The sequence below is a fragment of the Cyprinus carpio genome, chromosome A7, assembly GCF_018340385.1.
Source record: "Cyprinus carpio isolate SPL01 chromosome A7, ASM1834038v1, whole genome shotgun sequence".
NCBI classification, from domain to species: Eukaryota; Metazoa; Chordata; class Actinopteri; order Cypriniformes; family Cyprinidae; genus Cyprinus; species Cyprinus carpio.
Window position 1 is genome coordinate 32,262,425 of NC_056578.1, and position 26,886 is coordinate 32,289,310.

Sequence of the window (26,886 nt, forward strand, 5' to 3'; positions counted from 1 at the left end):
TTTGCTGTTAAAAAATCTCAATTTTTTAGTTTCATCTGATCATAGAAGCCATTCCCATTTAAAGTTCCAATCATGGCTGATAACTGAATATGCTGAATATCCCAAACAACATATGTTGATGTAGGTTCTGTTTGACAATTTTTTTTAAAGGTTTTCTGAACCAGAGATTCAACTATTTTCTGCAATTCTCCAGCTGTGACCCTTGGAGAGTCTTTAGCTACTCAAAGTCTCCTTCTCACTGCACATTAGGACGATATAGACACACGTCCTCTTCCAGTCAGTTGTTGTGACATTTTCTGTTGGTTGGAAATTCTTAATTATTGCCCTGATGGTGGAAATTTGCGAAGCTCAATGATCTTTTGCTGGCACATCAGAAATATATTCTTTGGTTTTTCTCATTGTGATGGATTATTAAGGGAATTTGGGCTTTTGTTTTCCCTCCTCTTTATATTTCTGTGAAACAAGAAAGCCAGAGCTGGATGATTTCATGTTTATAATCATGCTGGAGTGCTCAAAATTGTGAATATGAATGGGAATGTACTTCAGAGATATTTTATTCATAAGAATTTATAGGGGTGCCAATAATTGTGACCAACTAGTATTTGAGAAAAACATTCATTTCAATAATGATATTTCCCCTCCGTTTTTAAATTCTTATTATCCAATGAAATTATAATTTTTTGTGATCTTTTTTAAATAAAAGACCAAAAGGATTAACAATGCAGATCAATTTTCACAGCCTTTTTTGATAATATTTACCAAGGGGGCTAATATTTTTGGCCACGACTGTATATATTATGATTGTATATCATAATTCCTCATACCATCATGAGGACCATGTTTCATTGGACATTTTACCATGTTTTGTGGAACATAGGGATTATAGTTTGGACATTCCTTACAGTACCAATGATAATGGTGTGCTTTTTTTGTGCATGAAATAACGGAAAATCCATGCTTTCTGGACATGTATTTCTTGTTTCTTGTTCTCCCTTATACTTTATTTTTTGTAAGGGCGGGGGGGGGGGTTTACTCATTCTTATTAATACAACATCTGGAGTTCTGAGTGAATATATTATATATATATATATATATAGCTTTAATTGGTTACCTAAATAGAGCAGGGGTTCTCAAAAAAAAAAACGTCTAAAGATAATCCAAATCTGAATTTTTCATCAGTGTCAATGGTCTGTACCGGAACAATTGGTTATTACAAAACCTGTTTTTTAATAAACATGCATAACAATAAACATTAATAATAAACAAAGAACTATAATATAAATAATAATATACGATAATAATAAAAATAATAATTAATAATACATAAATAACTAAGTGCCCTTTGCATTCAAAATGCATTAATAACAAGTGCAAAAGTGGCAAAACATTTAATTTAAGTGTCAGCAATAGAGGTCGACTGATAATGGTTTTTCCCCTCTCCTGGCCATTGCTGATATTTAGAAATCAGGCAGCCGCTGGCCGATATGTTTGGCTGATTTTTTTCTTTTTTTTTCTTCCCTTTTTTAATCTTATAAAAGTGAGTTTGAGTAAATTAATTAATGCAGGGTGGCAACAAGATGGTAATAGCTAGTAGTAGTAGTAGTAAGTAGTCTACAGTTCATACGTAAATAATACATGGGCTCAAACCTAAGCATTCACCCTTTTCAAAACTGTTCTGAAAAGCATGCTTTTTGTTTATGTTTGCTGACAGACATCAGTACGGTGGCCTGGTAGTGCACAACACAATGACTTTAAAAAAGCAAACATAAGCTCACAACACAACGACATTAAGCCACAACACAAATACATTAAGCCACAACAAAACGAAAAATTCTCACAACACAACGACATTAAGCCACAAAACAACAAAATTCTCACAACACAACGACATTACGCCACAACACAATAACGAAATTCTCACAACACAATGACATTACGACCACAACACAACGTAAGTTCTCAACAACACACAGCGACATTAAGGCCCAACAAAACAATGAAATTCTCACAACACAACGGAAATGCTCCCGGACCACTATGTAGGTAGTTGGTCTGCAGAAACGGGACAATAGACTATACGTATTTCATAGTGAAATCTCAGGCCGCATAAAAGGTTTCCGGTCTGTATTCTGGGCCGTATTGTGAGTGGCATTTTACCAAGTTGCAAATGTTTGGTCAGTAAATGATGATTGTGAATCTAAATATTTATACATTTTGCTATAATCCAACAAATTAAGTATACCACAGTAAAATAATTATTTAATGAAGAGTTCCGTAAACATCCGTGAGGGAGTTTTACACAGCTATTGCTGTGTCGCGTTTTGTGAGGCTCCTCAAGGGAGGTTTTTTTCACACGTCTTCTCCCCTGGATGAAGAACTTGCAATAATTGGCTTCAGAGTAGTAACGTTAGATGTAAGAATTTTAACATCGTTCTGGATACTAACAGTCTGCAGGGTGCGCCACTTCAAGATACTGACAAACATCCTGCTAATCTACACTAAGTAAATCTAAACCCTTATTACTATATTACTGAGCACAATGTAGGCCTATTGTGAATTTTTTTATTTGTCATTATATATTTTTTGTCGCTGTGGTTGCCTGTTTGTTTAAAAACCTCTTCTGTGGATCAAGGCAATACGTGTTTATAGATGATTCACCGCCCAAAATTAAAAATAAATCTGTCATTACTATACTCAACCTTATGTCGTTTGTAAACTCATATGCTTGCTTTTCGTTCATTGGCATACAGAAATTTTGTAAATAATGTTACCGTCGTCAGTCAGCTAGTTTGAGATCGACCCCACAGAAGAAATTCAATAACGGTTTTAGAATGACACGAGGGAGAATAACTAAAACCCCATCTGAAATCTTTTTACCAGACTTACAAGACTTTTTTTTTTGTACTTGTATATCAATACATTATACATTTTTAAAGTATTCTTTAGGTTCAGTGTAGGCACACCAAACTTTTAACATTGTTTGGTGTGTATTTTCTGAAACATCTCTCATTTAATCTAGATTTGAGATGTAGAACCATTTAATTGGCCTTTTGGAGAGTTATTGAACCTGCATTCCACATGGTTCGTGAGACTAGAGCAAGGACAGCTACAACGAGGAAGAGAAGTTGGAATAACAAGCAATGCATGGTAAAAATATTAATATTGTAATTGTTTGTGACAGAGAAAGAAAATGTTATATTTATTTTCACTTTTTTGCATGATGCAAACGTTACATGGCATGTATCAGAATCTTACTATTATAACATTTAGTTTGACAGTGGTCAGTCTAATGCAGCCCTTTGATGAGGGATTCCTCCTCTTCATGGGTCCACCTACCTTTCAGTCGTCGTCTTCCAGAGAAAGATTCGCTGACCTTGACACAAAAAACTTGGGGATGGATTCATTTGGTTGTTATTTGTACAGACTACAAAATGAAATAAAATGTAAATTAAATATTATGTAAGTGCAAATAGCATATATATATATATATATATATATAACTTTAATATGGTTTCTTGCTAACCAGATGTAATGTAAATGTAAATATCCACCACTTAAAATTTTAAAAACATTGATACCGTTTTTAATATTTATGTAAAAATACAAATACTAATAACTGTGACCGTGTAATGGTGGTGTTACTATATTTTTATAACACTACTATAGGTTTATAAGCACAGCACTTCTGCTGCCACTTGGAGGACTGGGATAGGTCAGTCAGATCACTGGTGGACATCACTGGTAAACATTTCTCCTGAGATGAAAAACAACGGTATAGTGTAAATTAACCATTAAGAAAAATAAAAAAATTCCACTGTCATTACAAGTTGCATACATAATGAATGGAGCCATAATCAATATGATTGTGTTTTTTTTTTTTTTTTTTTTTTTCTGCTAGGGCTAATCAATTAGCATGTTTATATATTATAAATAAAAAGCAAGATATGAAAAGATGATGTATCAATATTAGACCCTCTACTCCTACCTTAACCACTCTAAAGGTGACTCTCCGAGTTTCCTCTCTTGCAAACAGGACCACCATCCCACTGACAGGACCTGGCTTGACTCTCTAGGCATACCAATGGGGCATGTTAATATTATTAATCAAAGTTTATTAATTATGTCATTTATTAAAGAATTTGAGAATTCTCTTAGTTACCATTGATCTAGGTTTGTGCCAGCTCTGCTCCATTCAGTGCAGCTCTGTACAGGAGGAACTGCATTAATTCTCAGTTCTGAATAGTGTGCTGTCTGGTACAGTGCTGCAACAGAATGGATGGGAGTCCTTTAAAACAATCTGTGAAGATAATCACATTGGTTTACATATTTAATTGATTTCAGATACATTTTGAATTACTTTCAGTTGCATTTTAAATTATTACATTGTAAATTACACTATATATAAAATAAATTATGAAGAACAATTAATATTTTATATAATGTTACAAACATGCCAATAGACTGTAAAGAAATCAGTAATATTTCAAAGGATGTCCCTATCTCTCTTAACCATTTCTGATCTTGTTTGGTTTTTACTGAATAGCTTTATCGTGTTTGTGTTGGGGATCCCTGAAAAACTGCTATATAAATGTAAACAATTAATTCAAGCTTCAGGTTACAGATAATAAAAACTGAAAACATAACAATAACTTCCAGAAACCGTCAGACTAAAGCCCTGTTCACACAAAGAATGATAACTATTAAGATAACGATAGTGTCCACACCAGCGAACGATAAAAAAACTCTATTTATTCTAAGCACACGCTCATCCCTCTGCTTTAAAATTCTCGAGCTTGTTATAGCAGAATTCTGATTGGCTGTCAATGTTTTTCATCGTTCATCGTTCATTTCAAAAAAATTCTGAAAGTGATTCCAACGATATTGTTTTTCTATGTATTTATCATTAAAGCTGTGGTGTGGGCTCTTTTTTTAATACTGTGAACGATTTTTAAAACTATATATCTATACTTTATAGTTTGGTGTGAATGGGCCTTTAAGGTTTATTACGATACAAGGCAATCTAAAAATGGCAACAGTATTTAAAATACTTCATATCAAGGAAGAAGTTTCCTATCACAGCAAACCTATCAGAGCCACTGATGCAAATAAACATGGATTACCGGGAGCCCTGCTGTTATTTCTACTATCTCTTACGAGTTACAAAAAATCTGAGGTGGACGGAGTTTAAAAGCTAAAACTCTAAACTTAGCCCTTATATTTTTTGCGCTGATCAAATTGGTGGTGCAGCAGCGTTATCCAGCCTTATTATCTAGATTTGCGTAGAAGACTATAGAACTAACACTTCTCACCCTAAATTTGTTGATGTAACTTGAAACGTTTAATGCCCTTCTCTGTGTGATGAAATTCATTTACAGTAATCAGGGGAAGTTCATGTAAGATGAAAAATCATCTTCTCCTCTTGTCAATTTGAAAGCTCTAAGGAAAGAGCAATGGATTCCTGCACAGCACTGGATTTAAATAAGCCCCCTGAGGAAAAACACTGTGTACAAGAGCAGAGCTAAACTGTCCAAATTGAAAATATTATCGATTTATTTTTTGCTCGATTCATGAATCGATTCATTAAGATTATCAGGATATCAAAACATTCAATAAAAACACGTTTTTCATTTAAAAATCGGTTACACATATTAAGTTACACATATGGCATCTTGAGGAGGCATCTTGAGGAGGGCGTCATCGAGGAAATATCGGTGTTAAACTTTCAACACTGCCCCCTAGTGGGCGGGAGAGCATTTTCCGTTGTGTTGTGAGAATTTTGTTGTTGTTGTGGCTTAATGTCATTGTGTTGTGATAAATTCATTGTGTTGTGGCTTAATGTATTTGTGTTGTGGCTTAAATGTCGTTGGGTGTTGTGAGAATTTTCATTGTGTTGTGACTTAATGTATTTGTGTTGTGGCTTAATGTCGTTGTGTTGTGAGCTTATGTTTGGCTTTTTTTAATGTCTTTTGTGTTGTGCACTACCAGGCCACCGTACATCAGTGTTTCCCACAGACTTGCAAATGCAAATTCATTCTCTGCCAGCAGGACTTTGCAAGGTTAGAGCGGGAGAATATAGCGTTTGCCTAGTAACGGCTGTAATCAAGTGAGCGCTGTGCTCATAAACTCAATAAGAGACTAATTGAAAAATGACATCAAAGCTTTTCTGAAGATGGTCGGTTTCTTTTTAATGATACATTCATATGAAAACACCCATGCTGCTTTTAAATTTTGAAACGTGCAGTGCTCAGTTTATTTAATGAAGTAGAATCCTTTTGAAAATAATTTTTGTGGCAGTCAGTTTTGATATTGTGACGACTGCTACAATAAATCAGTGTATGGGGAAACACTGGACACTGCTATAAGTAAAATGGGCCATAATCTTAGTGATAACAACAATAAAATAAATAAATAAATAAAATTACTCATGTTAGCGGTGAAATGTCACCTGATTATGTCAAGTGTCATACAATCACTGGATGTCATGACAACAAATGTCATGAAAGAAAAGTTTCAAAATCTTACCTTTGCTTTCATTTTGGACCATCTGCAAAAAGACATTAAAAAAACTAAACAAATGATTTGGTAGTTTTAACATGTTTAACAAAGTAGGAAATAATTAGTGCTCTTGAAATAAGAAATAGAGGCAGGTCCGGACTGAATTCCCTCCGGATCCGGACTGGAGTCCGCACTTTGAGAAGCACTGGAATAGAGGGTAGTTAGTGATAAAGTGCAGGTTTTTGTACAAAAGATACAAAAATGGCTTTGTTAATTCAATCCAGATGTTTTCTAATCTTTGAAAAAAAATGTCCTGATAGTCTGCAAAGATAACTCAGTACTTAAATAATTATGCTAGACTGTGCTAGTTTTTGCTATTTAAGTGCTTTAAGTTGAGCTTCGGTCTCACTCTTCTCTGTAATCCTTTTTAGAGCCCTTAATCTCATCCTTATTTTAATACCCTAGACACCCACCAATTAGTGATAAAAAAAAATAGTTCAGACACGGGCCAGGTCTCGGGCCTGTTTTAGGCTTCTCCTTATTTTTATATTTTAGACATCCATCAATTAGTGATGAAAAAAATTGCCACGCTGGGGGAAACAACACAAGACCGTGCTACTGTGAATGTCATGAGCGGCTCGTGGGTGTATATTGTACTGCCAGCAGCAGAATGTATGGTGCGTGCCATCAGCGCAGCTGAACAGTTCTGCGTTCAAATGCAAGCAATAGCAACGACTATAGAATACCCAAGACATGTCACTCGTATAGTTCTGAATGGGGAAAAAATGCAACGCACAATATGGTTGCTCAATCACAGGAAGCCTACACTGCAGCTGCCGTTAGAAGCGTCCCGGTTGCTATAGAAACAGTCAGCGTTCTGAGACGTGCGCTCAGGACTGCGCATGTGCACTGGCTGATCTAGCCTGAATAATAAGCTTTTTATAACACTATTTGAGCAAAATAAACAACATTTATGACACAGTTGTTATCAGATTTCTTTGGTGATTTCAAATATAAAATTTAATCGCAAGCCTAGTGAACAGTTTTGTGAATTTGATGTTTCCCCATTCAAAGAGATCGGAGTTTGCACTTGGATGCCCGAGAGGCATTTCAAATATGGCCTGCCGAGTGACATGACTTATCTTAAAGGGACTTTGGCAATAGGCTTAAGCTATGCTGCAAAGCAGCGGCCAAAAGTACTTACCATAAATGTGTCAGGGGGAAATAGTAAGGTTATATTTGAATTATTTACTTATAAAGTAGTGCTTTCCTGAGTCTGTGTCGCAAGGATGAAGTTGCCGATCCTGACTCACCCATCTCCTCATTAGACGCCTTTTAGAGAGAACGTGCATCTTTACAGATTATACTGAAAGAGTTTTTGTTTTAGATTTGTTTTATTTTAATTACGTAGTAATTGGAAATTCCTACAGATATATTTATCATATCTGTGAGGCCATGTAATTCGCTGAGTTTTTGGTTCATTTTTGTGAAGCGCTCCTGTTCAAGATGCATACAGCAGAAAGCGCATCATTTTGTTGTTTTTCTTTATTTTATAAAAGCGCATGTTTTGTTGATATTGTGAGCACACACAAATAAAAGTAGAGCCCTTTACAGTTACAAATGATGTACTACTCTTTCCTTTATGAGCAAAATGATGGCGTATCCACTGAAAAAAATGCAAGTCATCGCACTGGCACCTCCATGTCCTGCAAACCGATCTTTTAGCTTCCACTCTCCATGCAACTATTGATAGAGTGCACGTTTAATCTAGGTTTAACGTTTAAACAATATTTATATGCTTGAACTGCTACATCTATAGATTTTATTTTAGGTCGTGATGATTTGAGAAGACTAAATTGATCAAACATAGGCCCTTTATCTGCAGTTGGCCAATTGGTCATGACTTTAAAAAACAAAAACTTAAATTTAACGACAAAAAATGCTCCAACATTTTTCAAAATTAAAAAAAAAATATATATATATATATAATATATATATATAATCATTTTGCCATTACTACAAAACTGAACTTTTTTAATAGCTGTTAAACAGTAATATATGCTGTTTTGGGATGAAAGGGGGAAAAAAGATGGTCTCGGGCTTGGTAATTCTGATAAACTTTGGACATGGCCCCCGGCTAGGCCCTGAGCGTCTCGGCCCAGGGCTGGGCTCTAGGGCCTAAATTTGAGGCCAGTGCAGGGCTCTAATCCTTTTGAGCAGGAGCGAATTTAGAGCAAGTGCGATTAGTGACGGGCCCCACACTCTTATCATATATCTCTAAACAGATTCAGTATGGAAAAAAAGGGTATTTTGAGAGATTTACAGTTGGCAATTGATAACTCAATACAACTTTAAAATGAAGTATATTATAACAAATATAAGTCAAAGATTAGATAAATAATATATTATTTTTCAAACTTTTTCAGTTTTCTGAGGAAAGCAGCTCATCAAACTGTTTTTTCATCTGCACTGAAATGGTTTCAAGTAAAAAAATGTGAAATTATTGTTATTATGATCAATTTTAAGAATCATTAATGATAATCTAAAATAGTTTATTTATACTATTTTTGAGTTCAGAGAACATGTTTTCTGGTTTGGTCTTGAAAAGGGTTCCTACTTATTCGATTTGAGAAAGGAGTGCCCACTTCTCCACTTATCAAAATCTGTGTATGCCTGTCTGGTCCTGCTGACCTGCTCTGCTTTAATACCTTTTTCTGTCTGAAGGCTTGTAATCTCAGCTCTCTGTAGGAGCTGCTAACTGCCTCTGTTTGAAGACAACTTTCAAGAGCTTTACTGAAAGCCAAAGCAACTGAGCTTTTTGTAGACTCTAGCAATAAGCCAAGAAAGCACAGTCTATTTTATCTTTAGCATAGATTAGCATAGGTTTAGTTTAGGTTTCAGTATGTGTAACCTTTTGAATTTTTGAAACGTGAATTTAACAGTTATTACATTAATAGCCACCCCTTGGTGTTTCATCCCAAACACACCTATTGGTTTTCCTTGGCTTTATTGATCTAAGGCACTTTATGATCTTTAAAATGAATGTGCTGTGAATGTAAACCCTCATTATTTTTTGTCATATTGGACTATGTGTATTAATTGTAATATGTATTTACATTTGTGATCTTTTTTGTTTATGATTGTTAAATTATGAATCATAACAAACCCCATCGGATCAAACCAAACCATAAGCATATTTCAAATTTCATAATATATTGCATAATTTGGGTAAAAATCATAATCAAATTGTTTTATTAGAGCAAATATTGATGCAATATTTAGCATTAGTTCTTAGGTTATGGACAGTGAACAAGCAAGTTGTATGCGCATTTGTAAATTGTTTGTGCATTGTAAGTGTGAGTGTTCTCAGCACTTGCGAATGAAGGATTCTGATAAACGGAACACAAAAAAAACAGTGTGAAGTTTCCTGTGTGCTTGCATTATAAATAATATTGAGAAATCTCTGTAAAAATGTCTCAGAAAATGTAAATTTACAATGGACAATAACCAGGCATTGGCAAACAATGTTTGTGTGACAGCAATATTAATTTAGGCAATACATATAGTTGCCTATTTGTAGATTGTGATAAATGACAAGAATTCAGAAGTTTAAAAAGGCGAAATGGTAAATTTTTTTCCTGCACTAGTGGGACCAAATGCTATTGTAAAACAGCAATGCCAACCACTCTGTCCTTTCCATTTGGTTGGGGGGGGACAAACAGGTTGGACACAATTACAGTTATTTATTTAGTTTATGCACATTAAACAGGGACAAATAATATGAATGAAATAGTAGGATATTAAGTAGTAATTACTTGATCATCCTGTTCTATCACTGTTATAATAAAAACTACAGCAATGAATGAAATGTTTACAAATAACCAGTCCAACGGAAGCATTTGAAGAATGAAAGGATCACTAGAAGACAATGCAACCTTTTAAGTCTAGTGTGACATGCAACGCATGAGTAGGGCCTCCTTTTCTCTCTGCTCCTGTCACATTCACACATGTTCTGTTGTGAACAGGATGTTGATCAGTGACTGACCTCTGCCACAATCACCACACACACAGTGCACTTTGGTGTAACAATGCAAGCAATTAGCTAACGTATAACACACACACGCGCGCATACAGAGCGAAGGACAATAGTCTCTCTTAACGTCAATGTATCAAGTCACCGTGTCATGTATCTGTCCAGTACATGAATCTGTGAGAATGCATATAATCTGTGTAACTGATGTTAACAGTGTGCACGTGTATGTCTATGTGGTTGGACAAGCATGCAGACAGTGGAAATAATTTGTGGTATTTTATCTGCGGGTGCCTATGAGTGTGTGCATGTGTCCTGTTTGTGAGCTAGCGGTTCTTTTAGGGCAACAGTTCCCCCTGTTTACATACAGATATTTTTTATTACTAAGAAGTTTAGAATAGCATTTTAGAGTTAGTCTGCATGCTAATTATAATTAACATAACATAAAATACAATAGAGTGATATTTTTTATTGTTTTTATTGTTATCTTTGCACACATGGACCATTTATCTGCTCGGCTCAAAGTTCACAACCTCAGCAGAGAATAGCGCACAGTGCAGGCCTGGAAAATGTGGTAAACCACCTTTCTTCTTTTTGCTTCTTGAAATAAACGTGTAGGCTAAGTAAAAAATGACAAGGGTTTAGGTTAGACCTAATTAAAATAGGATGAGAGTAATTAATTAATTTTTCTCACTATACCCATGTACTTGCCCTTCTCTCGAGTGCTGAGCTTAAATGAACTTCCGTAATGGTTGAAGTTTCTGCATGTCTGTTAAGTCTATGAGACCGTAGGGTGTCCCATTTGTCATTATAGCTTTCAGATGGGTGCTTGCGAGCACCCCCTTTGCGGCTGCTATGCGTTCTTATTTTAAGTGTTACTCACGGACTCTTACCACACTCCAAACCCGTAGCCTTGCAGTCGAGGGCTCATTTAACCCTTGTGTTTTTACAATATTCCCCTCCAGGTCACCTGTCATTACAAATTATGTCAAACAGACCCCTGTGTGTGGTCAAGCCAGACTTCATTTGGAAGAAAAATCTTTCTCTAGAGTTTTTTTGTCTAACTCAATAACATAGCATATCATTAGCAATACCAGTGTCTTGGGTTAAATAAACTGATAAAATACACATAAAGTATCGTTTGGAATATGAGTCAGAGAGGGATAATCCATTTGGTGTGAAGAGGATGTAAGAGTTACACTACTGTTCAAAAGTGTTTGTTTGGCACCAATCAGTATATTTAAATGATTAATGAAGGATCATATGACTGAAGACTGGAGATTGAAAATTCAGCTTTGCCATTGTAATATTTCACAATATTATTGTATTTACAATTTTTTTAAACAAAATGCAGCCTGTGTGAGAATAAGAAACTTACTTCAAAAACATTTAAAATATTACCAGTCCCAAACTTTTGAACTGAACAGTAGATCAAAAAAAATTATTAAAGACTAAATAAAATGCTACTGAATTAGTCACAATTCAGTGTATCTCTGTAACAGCATTCAAAATCTTCCCTTTAAATGGTTTTTACAGAGAACTATACAATCGATTTAACATTCTGTAGTTGTTTGACAGGTGCAAAATAACTATAATGTGATATGACATGAATTTATAGACACTATATTGAGATAACATTTGTGAACATATAAACACAGCCCACTACCAGACAGTTGTCATTAACCTGTCCACAATAATCAGACTCAAGTCCTTTTAAGTTGAGAAGCAAGAGAACACACATACACACACTCACTTAAAACCCAGCACCCTGGTCAAAATGTGCAATAGATACAACTCTATATTTATTTATTTTTTTAACATGACAGCTGTAGCAATAAATCTCCCTTTTAAACCTCTTGAAATAATGATATGTGTTTGTCAGTTACTTGAGTGAATTGATAACAAAGTCTTTCCTGTGATAGGTATCAGTTGTATCATTGTCAAAGGAAATGTAAGAATGCTTTTCTTTATTATTATCAACGATGTAACCAAATACAAGGCCTTCTGTAATGATGCTTGTGAGATGATACTGATCTTATATAGCTCATATTCAAAGCAAAACTGTTTTTTATATGCTCCATTACCTTGGATAACTTGACATATTTGCTTTTTTTTTCCCATAAGAGACAAAGGGAATGTGTTTCTTATGTCTGTTTGATTGATGTTGCATCTGTTCTATTTCAAATCCATGTATTTAAATATCTATTTCAATGTTATATGTACACGTTTGACTGTGATTTTAGATTATGTGTGAAGTGCACAATTACTTTTTTTCACACTTTCCCTTCAGTCAGATTTTGTAGGATAATTTAAACAATGTTTATCATGAACAGAATTATGACCCACAATGGATATCATTTAGAGCCATGGTCTGGTGTGCTGTTACCATTTTTGTAATGTTACACCACAAATTTTGTGGTGTAAGGTGGGGAGGTGACATTTATACCTTTCCGTCTGTGCAAGAAATCTTGCTTTTTCTTCTTTGCTATCCATCTTTTTTTCCTCTCCCTGACTCTTTGAAATTTGCTTTTATCAGTTCAGCCACTCAGCTGCATCTACAGTCCTCCACAGTAAACAAGAAGCGATCATACAGGAATAAATCATATAATCATGGCTTCAGCATTTTATTCTCTCTGTTACTCCTGACACAGCAGATAAGCCTCAGAAAATTCCCAATGTGGCAGTAGGAATGGCCATTTTTTGATGAGTCAGGTTGAAGGGCTACTGGAAAATCAGACCAGGTGGTGAATAAGTGTGTAGATCTAGAGCATGTTTATGAGCAATATCAGGGGGTTTTCCATGTTGACACACATAGATAAACATTCATTAATGAAAGACAGTATAAGGATCTATTTTTTACTACCTTTTACAAACAAGACCAGAAATCATTCATTCCAGTGTAGAGTAATACAGGAGCTGCATGGAGTTAGGATCATATGTTTAATGTTGCAAATTTCAGGTTCCAATTTTGAGCATCGTGTGCTTTCAGAAAACTTATGCGTTTAGAACTTTGTGACCACCATACTAGATGTGATTTATTGCTGTTTTTTTTTTTTTTTCGTATCGGTATTGACAGGTTAAATTTTAGTGTACATTATTCAGCAGTAGTGAATCCCCGCTCCTTCTAAAATGGCAATTCCCAAATCCTTCAGCAGCCAGAGCCCATCAGAGAGCATTTATGCAGCCCACTCACACACTGTGTTGGCTGTTCAACATGGCAGAGAAAGAGAATGATGTAAACTCAATACAATTTGTGGAGTTTGGGCATGAGAAGGCAGTAAAGGAAAAATAAAATATTTTACAGAGTGGAATAAGGAGAGACCAAACACACCCGAATTCACTCCAGCCCATCATCTCCCCCCCTTTTTACCGCCCCTCTCTCTCATTCGTCATTCGTGATTCATGTGCTGAGACTGACAATGAATGATTAATTGATGGGAGGTGGTTTTTTTGCCTGCAGTATCAGCCTATGACAGTGTGGCGCTGGATCCTTAGTGACCAAATCCATTGCTCTGTTATATTCCATTTTTTAACTTTGGTTTGATTGTGTGTGGTTGTGTGTGTGAGAACTGAAAGAAGAATTTTGAAGCATTTGGTTTCATGGCATCATTTCCTTTGCTTGTCACAGAGTCTATCTAAATTGTTGTCTTTCGTTGTCTTGTCTCAGTCCACACATTTCTCGAGGTACTCTCGTTTCTCTTCGAATCCGTCACGACTCACGGCACACACACTCACAGACCTCCTCAAAGACTGAGTGGTGCCGTAGGACACTCCATTTTGTCTGGGATTGGCGCTTGGTTTTGGGTTGGATTCGTTGGGGGATTAAGATTGGTCTCTGCTCTATGGAACCAACACCGACGAGTATCGGGAATGCCTAGCAGATTTTGGGGAGACGATTTTCTGGAAGGTTCCTTGGAGGAAAAAGGAAGGAGAGGTGACCATGAGTGACATTAAGCAGGAGCCTATGGTGCCTACTGGCACTGTGTTCTTTGTCTGTTTTCCGAACATAATTTCTCCCTACTTTTCTTTTCACTTTCTGTTGTGCACACTCCTTGGGAATGACAGCGTAGAAATGATAGAAGGGCGGTGGGTTTTGGTTTCTTTGGCATACTGTGAGGCCCATATGGAGAGATAGTGTGATTGGAGCAAGTAGGGTAAACTGTGTATGTAAGCTGTAGCTCTAAAACCTGATTTATGAAGTTGAAAAGCAGGTTTTTGACTGCCAGAAAAATTGTTGAAGCACAATCACACATGCTTCTGTGTTTACAGAGTATTGTGGGTATTATTGACCTGACACTTTGGCTTGGCACTGTCAGAAATTAGCTTAGAAGGAGTAATTCTCACTTTATACTAGGGGGCGGTTTGAATGCTTGCATCTGATTGGCTGACGAACACTCTGAGTGTGCAATTATTTTTAGGAATGCAATGGCGAACGTAGTTCCAGCAGCTCTCTTGACCGCATTACAGTTCCATATCACTCACATAGTTACGTAATAACGTAAATTAGCAGACATACCTATACAGCACACAGGACTGACAAAAACCAAATGACAGACAATTTTCTGAAAGTAAATTTAATTTTAGGGTAAATATAAAACTTCAACACTGGGTGGTATAAGTATTATAGAGTCAGATTCAAAAACATAAACGGAAGGGGACATTAAAATCAGCCGGCAGCAACAAAAGACAAACGATCACGAAGAACAGCTAGACAAAATACTCGCGGGAGAAAAACACCCCAAAAAAAGGCAAAAACAACAGCTTGGGCCAGTCACAATACGTCTCTGGAAATGAAGGAGAGAGAGAGAATGAGATAGGCAGACACTTTTAAATACCATGCCTTGCACAGGGACGTTGCAGAGACCATTTTGAGGGGCAGGGGCTCAAGTGAAAAAAAAAGGGCATCTTTCTCATATTTATTATAATTTTTTTTTTCCAAACAAACGTGTTAAATATATTAGGGGCGTGCGTGATATATGACAAATACCAAGTAAGGGATAATGTACTCCAGCAGCGGTTTTGTTATCTACCCCCAAGTAAACCCCCAGGACAGGGTGATCAGGACCCCGACTCAAAGCATTTGAGGTCTTGTATCACCCTGCAAAGTGCGCGTTATTCTGCGATAACAACTGGGATCGGTAGTTGACATTATCACCGTTATTCTACATTGCCATGGCTTGATTGATCACATAAGTTGAAACTAATTAGACATCCCGGACTATATTGCGATTTTTGAATGAAGAAATATTTTTTGAACACAAGCTCTCCGTACAACAGCAGTTGCGAGACGCAAACGCGGCAAGTTCAAAACTAGAATGGACATTTTACTGGAAAGCGGTGGCAGGCAACCCAACTTATTACACAACATTTCCACCAACATAAATAATCAAGAATGCGAATAAAGAAAGATGAATGAAGAGAGAGTGGGAAAATGTTTTTAACAATCTTACCAGTGTTGCTTAGTTATTTTATAATCCATTACAAGCCTACAACAAAAACAATAGTAGCAAAATGGCAAGCCATGGCTGTGCGTTTGTATGAGAACGAGAGGAGCAAGTCCTGGCGATACCAGAGATTAACATAATTAAATAATGTTGTCACAATTTTGATATAGAGTCGATTTCAGTATTTTATTAGCTAAACAAACGCAAAGCTTTCACAAAAAAGCAAACCAGAAGTACCCTGCAAGAGTACAGCGCCGATTTCAGTGTTACCCGGCTGGATGAGCCTGTGTTATCAGCTTTTAACCGAGCTCATTAATCGCGGGATACGACAGGCCTCATATGCCGTAAGGGGTCGTTGATTCAGGACGATGTCGCGAATATTTCTCGAACCACGACCAGAATCAAGTATTTCCCACAGAGCCATGTAATACAATCTCACATAATTTTCTGGATTTTTATCGCGACAATCATGGGGCCTGTGGATCGTTCTCAATTAATTAGACAATATTTTTGCTGAGTGGGTTATTTGTGTTGGTATCTAAAGGCAAACTACCCGGATGGACAGCTGACTACTACTAAGGGTTTTGACTGATTCTTCATATTTTGTTTGTGGTAATCAGTTCACACAAGTAATCAGAAATTAATATGTTTCACCATAAGTTTTAAAGAGCAGGTCATATGGGTTTTTTGAAAAATATCTCTTTTGCAGTTTATAATGTAAACTATCCTTAAATGAAAAGACAATCTGTACAAGAACATGATAAATATAAGATATTGTCTCTCAAAAGAGCGTCAGAAGTCCTGGTTGTCTCAACTGAATTGCCTTGAATCAGTGAGTTGTTATATTTCCGGCACGCAAAGTCAACATCGTTTGACTCCTGTTACAACACGGGTATACGTTTACTGGCGGCAGTACCAAAACAGTTGCATAAATCCCCACCTGCCCGCGAAAATCACAAAGAGAGAGTCTGGCCTGCGCCACAAACACTTCCGCTAGTTATGTGATGTTGTTACATGGATTGTTGAGACGAGGACTCTGTAAAAGGGATTACCACACGAATCAATACATTCTAACCCTTTTGGATAACAGTAACCTCGTCTCCCGCATAGCTCAGCATAAACCTGTAGAGTAGTATGACTTGATACATTGTGGTACATTTTAATGAGGTTCGGAATAAGTGCTCACATAAAAAAAACAAGTTCTTTGTGCTAAATATGTGATGTATACCTAGTGCACGCAGCTTTAGGTTTCCAAGGTGTGAAAGCACAATATTATTGTCTTACTGAAGTAGTTCTGATAACTCTCGCTGTGAAGACGTACTCATTTCCTTAGAATGTTGTTGATTTATGTGATAGACTGATGTGTGTTCTAAGTTAATTTGTGTTAATAATTAATCGAAACGCAGTGAGTGAAGACCAGTGACGAATTTATCATTCATTGTGAGAAAATATAGCCAACCTTTTTATTTTTGCGTGCACATCGGCAGTTATAGGGTTCATGGGAGTTTAGGCTGGTGCTCCTCGTGATGAGCAGCTTGTTCTGTGTTCAGATTAAAAGTTTAAGCGACAGTGTCTTTTTTGACTGTTGTGTTCTTCAAACATTACAGTAGATATATTGTTTGGGTTTTACAGACTGTATTGTTTCAATCAGTTAGTCATCGTGTAGTCACAGGGTCTGCACGTTATTGGTCCCACCATCTTCCACATGTACAGTTAAATACATACAGAGAATTTGAACAAGTTGCATTACTCTCAGATCCATGGTGCCATAACAGGTTAACACTAACAGTAGAGCCTAAAATAGTCCAGGATAGATACAAGATTCAGAAATATAGAAAATACACACTATACAAATAGAGGGCACATGTAACCACAATATATATAAATAAGTTAAAGGCAATCTGGTCAGATGTTCATAGCAGGGTTGCAAAATCCAGTGAAGGAGAACAAACAGTGCCAGATAAAAAGACGTGTAGTGCAAAAAAGTCTCTATTCAGACTGATTAAAGTGGACAAAAGGGCCAGAAAGAAAAAACAAAAAACAGTTCTTTTATTTAACTAAACTGACTGAAGACGGTAGTAGTGAATGGACATCAGTTCTATGCTGAAAATGAGGTAGTGAGCAGACCAATGACTGCACAAACGTACTGGATGCATGTCACCTGCATGTTAGTGGGCGGGGCGAGTGGAGCGGACCTGGGGATGTGGGATATGCACGGGTGGGGGTCGGGGGGGGGGGATTCTGGGGCAAGAAGCGGGAAGCGGGGGCAAGTTAGGGAGCAAGTTCAGCTTCCTGACCGCGCTGATGATACTGAAGCTGTCCTTCAATCTGCTGGTCTGGACATGAAGGCTGGAGTACGATGGACAGGTAGTCCGATTTCCATCCCTGATCGGCAGCAGACTGGAGAACTGTGTGAGGGGTGTGTGGGATCACTCTGCAATGCAGAGGCGCTTGCGAGTGAGAATGGGTTCCGTATATGTCCTGGAGGGATGGGGAGGGAGAGAGACACCAATGATCTTCCAGCTGCTCTCCACTATTGGCTGATGGGTCTTCTTGCAAGGACTTTTTGCGTTGCAGCCGACGCCATATAACCACACAGTGAGTGCAGCCTCGTTAGGATATGCTCTCGATGGTCGCGTCTGTAGAAGGTGCCACAATGATGGGGGCCGGGGGGGCTCTAGCTCTTCTCAGTTTTGTGGAGGAAGGTAAAGACGCTGCTGTGTCTTAGTCAAATGTGCCCAGTGTGGCTGTGTTTGTCAAGTCCAGGAGAGGTCCTCTTAGTGATGCTGCATACCCGGAGGAAAACTGAATGGTGCTGCTCCACTTCCATCTCAACAGTCGCAGAACCGTTAATTTAGGTACAGAGGAGCATTGTGAGTATGCCCACGCTCCTGAAGTCAACAACAATCTCCTGTCGTTTTGCTCCACGTTCAGAGAGAGATTGTTGTCACTGCACCCACCCTGGGCCAGGCCGGCTCACCTTCTCCTGTAGTGTTGTCCTTCTTCTTTTCTGGTTGCTAATGAGACATTATCACTCAGCTAACATTTTCACCAAGTTGATTTCACAGTTTAGCAGTTAAAATTTAGACTGTGGGGCACGATGTGCACTTGAATAAAGTGGTTTTGTTATTTTATGTCATAAGAACGGATTGGAGCACTATGTTTGTTTTATGTAAAAGGTGCTTTGTCAATGGTGCACTGGCTAACTGGCTCAACTACTCCTCTCTGGTGCCAATCACAACAGGCTTCTCACCAGCTGACAAATCAGAGGCAGAGACGGCTTGTAGGACAGGGAGGGGTTTGCTCCGACACTTGACTGTGGACTAATCAATTTCCTGGACTGAACCGCTATAATATCCAAATACAACATCATTGGTCAATCAACTAATTTGTATTCATCCAAAGACATATATCAGGGCCATCCTCAAATAGTTTTTGAAAGGCTGGAAAACGTCAGACGTCAACAAGAGATCATCATCCTCCCATCTCCACCGGACTGAAACTACAGCACATTCATCACTCTCCTTACTGTCACCAGACACAGCAACTGACTGGATCGCCAGGTTCCTGGTTTGTGTCATTTAGGCTGACCTGGGCGAGTAGGGGCATGAAGGAAATAGAGAGTTAAGACATTATTCATTCATTATTAAAAAAAAATGAAAATGGAGGTGATATGTTTGCTTGACTTATAATGCGAGCAGAAACAAAAAAACAAAAAAAAAGACACAAAAAGCCCACTGTGACGAGTGGGCGGGGCCGGCCGAGCCGTGGGAACGGAGCGAGGCTGTTGGAGTGACTGGGAAATGACGACACCTGCTCCACTCACCGGTCTCGAGGGTCCCACGGAGGAGATTGGGAGGAGTCGGCGGCATTCGCCAGGTGGCCGGGAGCCTGCTGCCATCCGCCGCGAATGGGGAGGAGCAGGGAACGGGGACTCGAGTCCCACGAGAGGAGATTGGGAGGATACAAAGAGGACTGAGAACGACAGTAAAGGATGAGAGAGGACCAGGCCTTGGTTTTATTTTTGTGTTTGGTTTTTATTTGTGCGCGGCAGTCGCCCGTGAGGGGCTGTCACGCTGTTTTGTGTTTATTTGGTTATTAAAGTTTGATTTGAAATGTTCGCCGGTTCCCGGCCTCCTTCTTCCCGTGATTATGGAGTTTTGTATCGTTACCCGCCACCAATCCCCACTAAATGCCCACCTGATGGCCACATCCCGTTCTATTTTCATCCTCTGGAAAGTGCCATAACAAAAGAAAGGAGCTTGACAGGTGAGCAGTTTTCTGGTATTCCCCCGCGAACCCAGGGGTGTGAACTACCTCAGAAATATGCTTCCTCGCATCTACGAGGCAGTTGGGTGGTATCCACAAGATACACCCACCATTCATTGCAAGTATCCGGCAGTTCAAATCCTGTCTGAAGCAGGGCTGGAGAGCAGACAAATCATGTCTGTCACAGAGCACAAGTGTGAAACAAGACTGAGAAGCTACTGGACACCTTCGGCAGAAGAAAGAAAACAATGGAGTCTGATCCTCTCAGGAAAACAAAACTTCAAATGCCACAGAAAATCAAAACCCGGGACCAACAGAAAAAGACAGTCTCTGCTAACACACAGCCCCCTGCGCTTGATCTGCCGTTTTCGGGGGGATGTCTAATTTTACAATTAACGGAAAAGTGCAGTTTAATTTCAATAAATAAAACATGTAGGTCTAAGTGGACGGGACTTATAGATCGGTAGGGTGTTGATTGCTAATCCACCACGGGACTTCCGGTAAGTAAGTGTGACAGGAGACAGGGCACTGGGGGGTTCAACTCTTTATCTGAAGTATTTTTAGGGTTCACCGCAGAGATGCATAATAACAATTGCTCCAATTAGACTGGATTGGATTGTAGGCAAGATTTTTGAGCTTCCACAAAGTGTTAAATGTGGTCTTTGAACTGAAATAAACGAAATAAACAAACATCAGTTTGCATCTTGCTAAAATGTAAATTACAGACTGTAACGGAACTAACAAAACTTGCTACTGTCACATTATACATTAATCAACATGAGAGGATTAACAGTAGTAAGCATACACATTTGAATCATGGTATAATATCTTAAATATAACAACATTATAAACATGTAATTGTTCGATTACACAAGCTGAATATTTAAACACACCAATGAAATAAACATAGTTGACTTATAATCAGGAATGATTAAATAAACTTACATTCAATCACGCACATTAACACCTGATGAAATGGCAGAGCAAGCGGCTAGTGAAAGTGAAAGTAAAAGCGGAATTGCGGAACTCGTATCAACTAGCGGCACACATTCATAATAAAAGTCCTTCCACTATACACATACACAGGGAATTTTAGAACAGCGCTGCCCGCCAGATTAGCATAGCTAATATGTTCTAAAGATAATTCCCTAGTCAATGTAGTCCGTTGTCAACCTCCGTCCGGAACGTTGGCCGAAGTTTGACAAGCATTTGGCCACAGTTGTTCGTAGGTATAGGCGATCATTGACCTGTACTTGAGCTGACCTGATGACTGTGTCCACCGCACTGGGTATCAGTTTAAACACTCGACTGATTGGGCCATTGGGCTCTGGCAAGCTGCGGTTGATTAATAATGACCACTGTGTGCTCAGTGCTAATCTTGAGTTACCCGCCTTCCGCCACTTCCTGCTTCCGAGTCTGGCGACCTGGTAGGGTAGTGTCGTGTAAAGTTAGACCAGAAATGATCGATGCATAGTCTGGAATGACGCTAACGATGCTTGGACAAGGGCTCAGGGTGTGTAGATCACCTGGGGAAAGTGAGGCATCTCGCCGCCCCATGAGAAGCCTATTTGGGGTAACCGTGTATCCAATGTCTGCCACGATCAGATGGAAACGTATCCCAAGGGCTTGCTGTTGTCCGGCTCCCTCTACTTACTTTGGATTCAGTACAGTCCTGCAGGACCATCTTCAGGCACAGACTGACCTCACGATGACTACTCGCAGTGCAGATTTTTACCGATCAAGATCTCCCTTCCCCATGGCGCCTCCGAAGTGGGGTGCGGCGGGGAGGATTCATCCTAAAAGTGATCTGATAGCTAGCCAGCTGCTGCTCCTGCAGGTCTGGGCTCCATCTCCTTGAAAGCTTCTCTTAGTTTTCGGTCTCGGCTCCCCTGAAGTTAGATCCCTGATCTGATAGGATCTCAGATGGGGTTCCTCTACTTGCTATGAAGCGCCTTAATGCCAGTAACGAATGCATCGGTGTCGATGGTTGGTGAGCAGGTTAAGGTGAAATGCTCTGGTCATCAGGCATTTGAAGATGACGCCCCATCGCTTCTCCATGCGATGGCCCAGTCTTGACCATGAAGGGCACGAAGCAGTAGACTCAAGTGGATAAGAAGGGGGGTTGGTATAATCGCAGACGAGCTGAGGGTAAATCAGCCATAATAGGTAGAGTCGGCTTAGCTCTCCACTTCTGAACACTTCTATGCACTCTCTCTGGTGTCGGGTGAGTGGCTTGCCCTGCCAGAACTGAGTAAACAGCTAGCTCTGTGAAGACCCTATCAGGTCCTTGATGGAGTAGACTGCTCGTCAGAGTGCTTTATGATGAGTTTAGGCACCTGATGGTGGGGATCCTAGAACCACTGGGTTTGATCTTCATGCTTTGCTGAAGCCATCCAAATCGCCGTAGCGCATAACCTCCCAACACGAATAAGACCATAATTCGGGGGTCAAACTCGGTGTTCCTGCAAGCGGGTTATAGACTTGCTGGCCTGCGGGTTCGGAGCCTGGTTCCCTGATCTTAAAGCCTTAGAACTCTTGCTGGGAAGGATTTCCTTCCGCTTTTGACCATTGACTCAAGATGAGATTGTATGTTTTTGCACATTGCGCTGTTATTTTTCTAAGGAGTGCTTTACTAGTATCTTGGGTGGGTCTTGCCCCATGGAGGGACCGGTATGGTCGCGATCGGACTCTAGGCCACAACGTCCCGAAGAAATTTTATCAGACTGAAATGCATCCAAGCATGTCTGAATTGCGATGGTCTTTGACTATCCACAGAATACGGCTTTCCTTGTTCTTTCTGTGAGGTATCCTCTCGGGCCTCTACAAGGGGCCTTGACCTGGCCAATGGTCTGGGTGGTCCACGGAGGGAATTCTGGGCCCTGCGACTCCACATATCAGAGTTCGCCCAGCTCCATGAGGGTCCCTCCGCCGGGTCTTATTTGTGAGGAATCACGTATATCGACCATGAGTGGAGCTCAGTCAACTCTCTGTATTTTCTGCCACCCTTGTCCCGACGAACACCTTGTATCCTTACAGGACTCAGAACTGGATTCCAGGTCAGCACTGTAGTTCGAGTTCGGTCCATTAATGTCACTGTCTTCTATGGCAATGGATGGCTCCCTGTCTGAGACAAACTGTGCACGCCTGAGCACTAGTCACAATTGCTGCACACAGCTCGAGATGTGGCTCGACCAGCTGACTCTTAGGGCTCCCCTAGAGCAAGCCATGACGAAGGCGGTGTGGATCTTACCGTGCTGTTCAAGACGGAGATAAGCCACCGATCCATAAGCAACCTTGGATGCATCCGTCCAAACAACATGAAGCTTTAATCTTTGAGTTTCCTCCCCATCAAACGGCGCAGGAAGATAGCACCTAGGAAGCTTGAGCTTACAGAGATCAGGCAAAACTTCTTCTCCCACACGTTCCACTTCTCAAGCAGGTCGTGCAGGGAAGATTCGGGATCCCTCCCAATTCCCTTGGTTTGGTCCAGAGTCTTCTTGACTCAGAACCTTGGCTCGGGTGTCGGTGGTGAAGGAATGGAGAATCCCTAGAGGGTCATATTGCGTTGCCAAGAGCCATATAGATATCCTTCAATGCGTCAGGTGATCCTCGCTAGTGCACGATGCCTGTACCCATTGCTGTCTTTCTGGTCAGTGCCACATTAAACCAAGAGCCGGCTTCCAAATGGGTCTAATAATTTTGCGCGTAACCATAATTTCGATGTTCTCTAACAAGCCTTGGTTGGGAGGTGCTGGACAAAAGAAGGGACATTAGTGGCCCACTGCCTGGTCCAAAGCCCCCAGAGGCCTAAGAGAGGCCCTCATCTTGTCAATTATCGCTTTGCTTCCTAGCAGTGTCGATAGGCTCTGTAAGGCAGTTTGTCCACGTAGAAGAGCTCCGCCTCTATGGACTGCACACTTCTTCATTCCCACAACACTGCTGGCAGCGGAACGTGCATCTGCAATAGCGCTAAAAGGTGACGGCAGGCAGGGACTGCAGGTCGTCCCGAAAGGCAAGACTTGCCATTCATAGACGTCCGGTGGGTCCTTTCTGCGCATGTATCCCCAAATGAACCTCAGCGAGGGGTCTGTCCTCTTGGTTAGGAGTCTCACTTGCGTGGAACGATAACACGTATACTCCCCACTGATGGCGACTTTGCGTACAGCCGGAACCCTGCAGAAGGACTCCTAGCGGTGAGGCGGCACCGAGGGTATGACCTGGAAGCAACTGCTGGTTTAACCCTTGTGTGAGTCTAAGGGAATTTTTGGGGGCTCTGGAAGAAGTTTTGTCATGGCCTGAACATTTGTGCTTTTTTTTCAGGTTTTCTTATAACTATCTAAATGGTCTAAAAGCATAATTCTCACTGTAATGAGCACAAACTGCGCTATAATAATATGTGAGCAGCATGTATGTAGCATGATTGTGTTTTTGATGAAAAAAAAATTTTATGCGTGGGTTAGGGAAAAAAATAATGTAAGAGAAACAGGTCAATTCCGCTTCAAAGGGAATCATTTAAGATTTTAAAAGGGAATTTGAAACAGAATCTGTTTCACACATTTCAACGGCTGATCACATGAAACGGCCAAGCGATTCACTGAACGAGCCTGTATAACATCAAATCTGCGCTGGATATTAATATCGCAAAGGTGTACCCGCCGTGAAACACTAATAAATTAGCACAGTAACAAGAGATCGGCAGTTTTAAGACCATTCACTTGTGAGCACAAAACACAAGATACTGGTCTCTTTTCAATATAAATAAGGCTTTATTAGATAAATCTAAGACATAATAAACTAATCTAACACATAAGCACACGCACCTCAACACATTCACACAAGTTTGCGGAGGATAGAAAGTTATGGAAAAGAATGATGTTTAAGATTGAATGAAAATGTGAAATCCCAAGGTTTACAGCCAATACGTGAAATTGCATAGCCATGAACAACCATTTAATCACTTAATTAACCCTCGCACTGAGTCCTCAAGAGAGAGTTAAAATTATTATTAGATAACACCAGTACAGATGTTGAGAGCCTGGAGGTTATCTTGCGTTGCCTGTTTAACGGGGTTCCCTTCTGTTGCGCTGAAAAGGGGGTTTTCACGAAGTTGCTGATTGGCTGGAAGTTCAGTAGTCGTTATTTTTGAAGTGACAGTCTGGGGAAGCACGTGGCTACGGGCGTGTGGCTGAAAGCATGCGGAGTTGTGGGCTGGCTGAAGTTTCAGAAGGGCACTGTCGAGGTCAGCCTCGGTGAGACCACGGCGTTACAAAACTTAACTCAGAACACGAAAACTCTCAAACGGAAAAAACAGAAAAAGTAAAAAGAAACAGAAGAAGTAAAGTTTGACGAGACTAGGTCGGTGGGTGTGTTTCATTCTCATGCGTGGCTTAAGTAGCAGCAGGCGTGGACAGGCCGAATGCACGCTGGAACGGCGCCTCGAAGAAAAACTAAAAGTGATGACAAAAGCATGACTAAAACGCAGCAGTTTTTCCCTTTTTAAAAAATTTATTTTAAAAAAAGCCGGCATGACTGATAGCAAAAAGCTAAACGAAAGTTCTCAAAGCTAAAAGCATGACTAAAAGCTTAAACTACAAGCAAAGCTAAAAAAGCCTGACTAGTGAAAAAAGCCTTAAACCACAACTTAAAAGCTAAAAGCAAAATTTGATGGTGGCCTGAGTATTTAAACTGGCCTTTTTTTGGCCACACCTCAAATGTTGTCTTGCCAATTAGATACTGTCTTTTCTCAGGGTGTTGCGATTGTCTGTCCCACCCATTCATAAATCATATGTTATCTTATCAAGCTCGTGAGTCCGAATTTTCCCCGCTCTTGCATGGTATAATTGGACATGGAGTCCTATAACAAGAATATGATACATTTGACAAATATACAGGATGCGTCAGAATACCTTCAAGCAAGAAGATTCGAACACACACCTATAACCTAACATGAATAGAATCCCCTTAAGCGATTCAGCGTGATTTTTAAAAAAGAAATACCACACAAAGTGAATTAGAAGAAAACATTATAATCAAGAGAGTGGGCGGTTACATGTATTATATGGAGCGTTGAGCAATGGACTGATATCCAGTTAGAAAGTCTTTTTTGAGTTTCAATTTTGGTGCATATAGGCATTGGAAGGCATTCTCTGTTCCATTCATGGGGAGTAAGGATATTCCCTGGTGGGAACAAGACGGGTTAACAGGTCTCTTTAGGAAGTTCTCAGTCTGCGGTTTTGCTAGGTGGGGGGATAGGTCCATACCAACGATCTTGTTTAAATCTCATGGCTGTTGTACAATGTGAGGGTCAGACTGTTCCCATCTCTTTCGAAAGTTACTTGCCGCAAATAGACGATCTCTTTTCTTCCGAAGAATTGAAATTGGCAAAGAATTTGTTCTAATGGTGTTAATGTTGAAAGCTGTTCTGTTGAAAGAGTTGGGTGGTTTCAGACCTGTGGTGCGGGGAGTTGAGTTACCACATCCTGCCTTCTGGGAATTCGGCGCTGTGTCAACCAGGCTCCCGTCGATCTCTTAATTTGTCTGGTTCACGCTACATAAAAATGTTAAATCACTTGATAGGCAATAAAACACATACAGAAAATTGGGTTCACAGGGACTTTTGAGACTGGAGCTTGTAGCTCCTAGTAATTT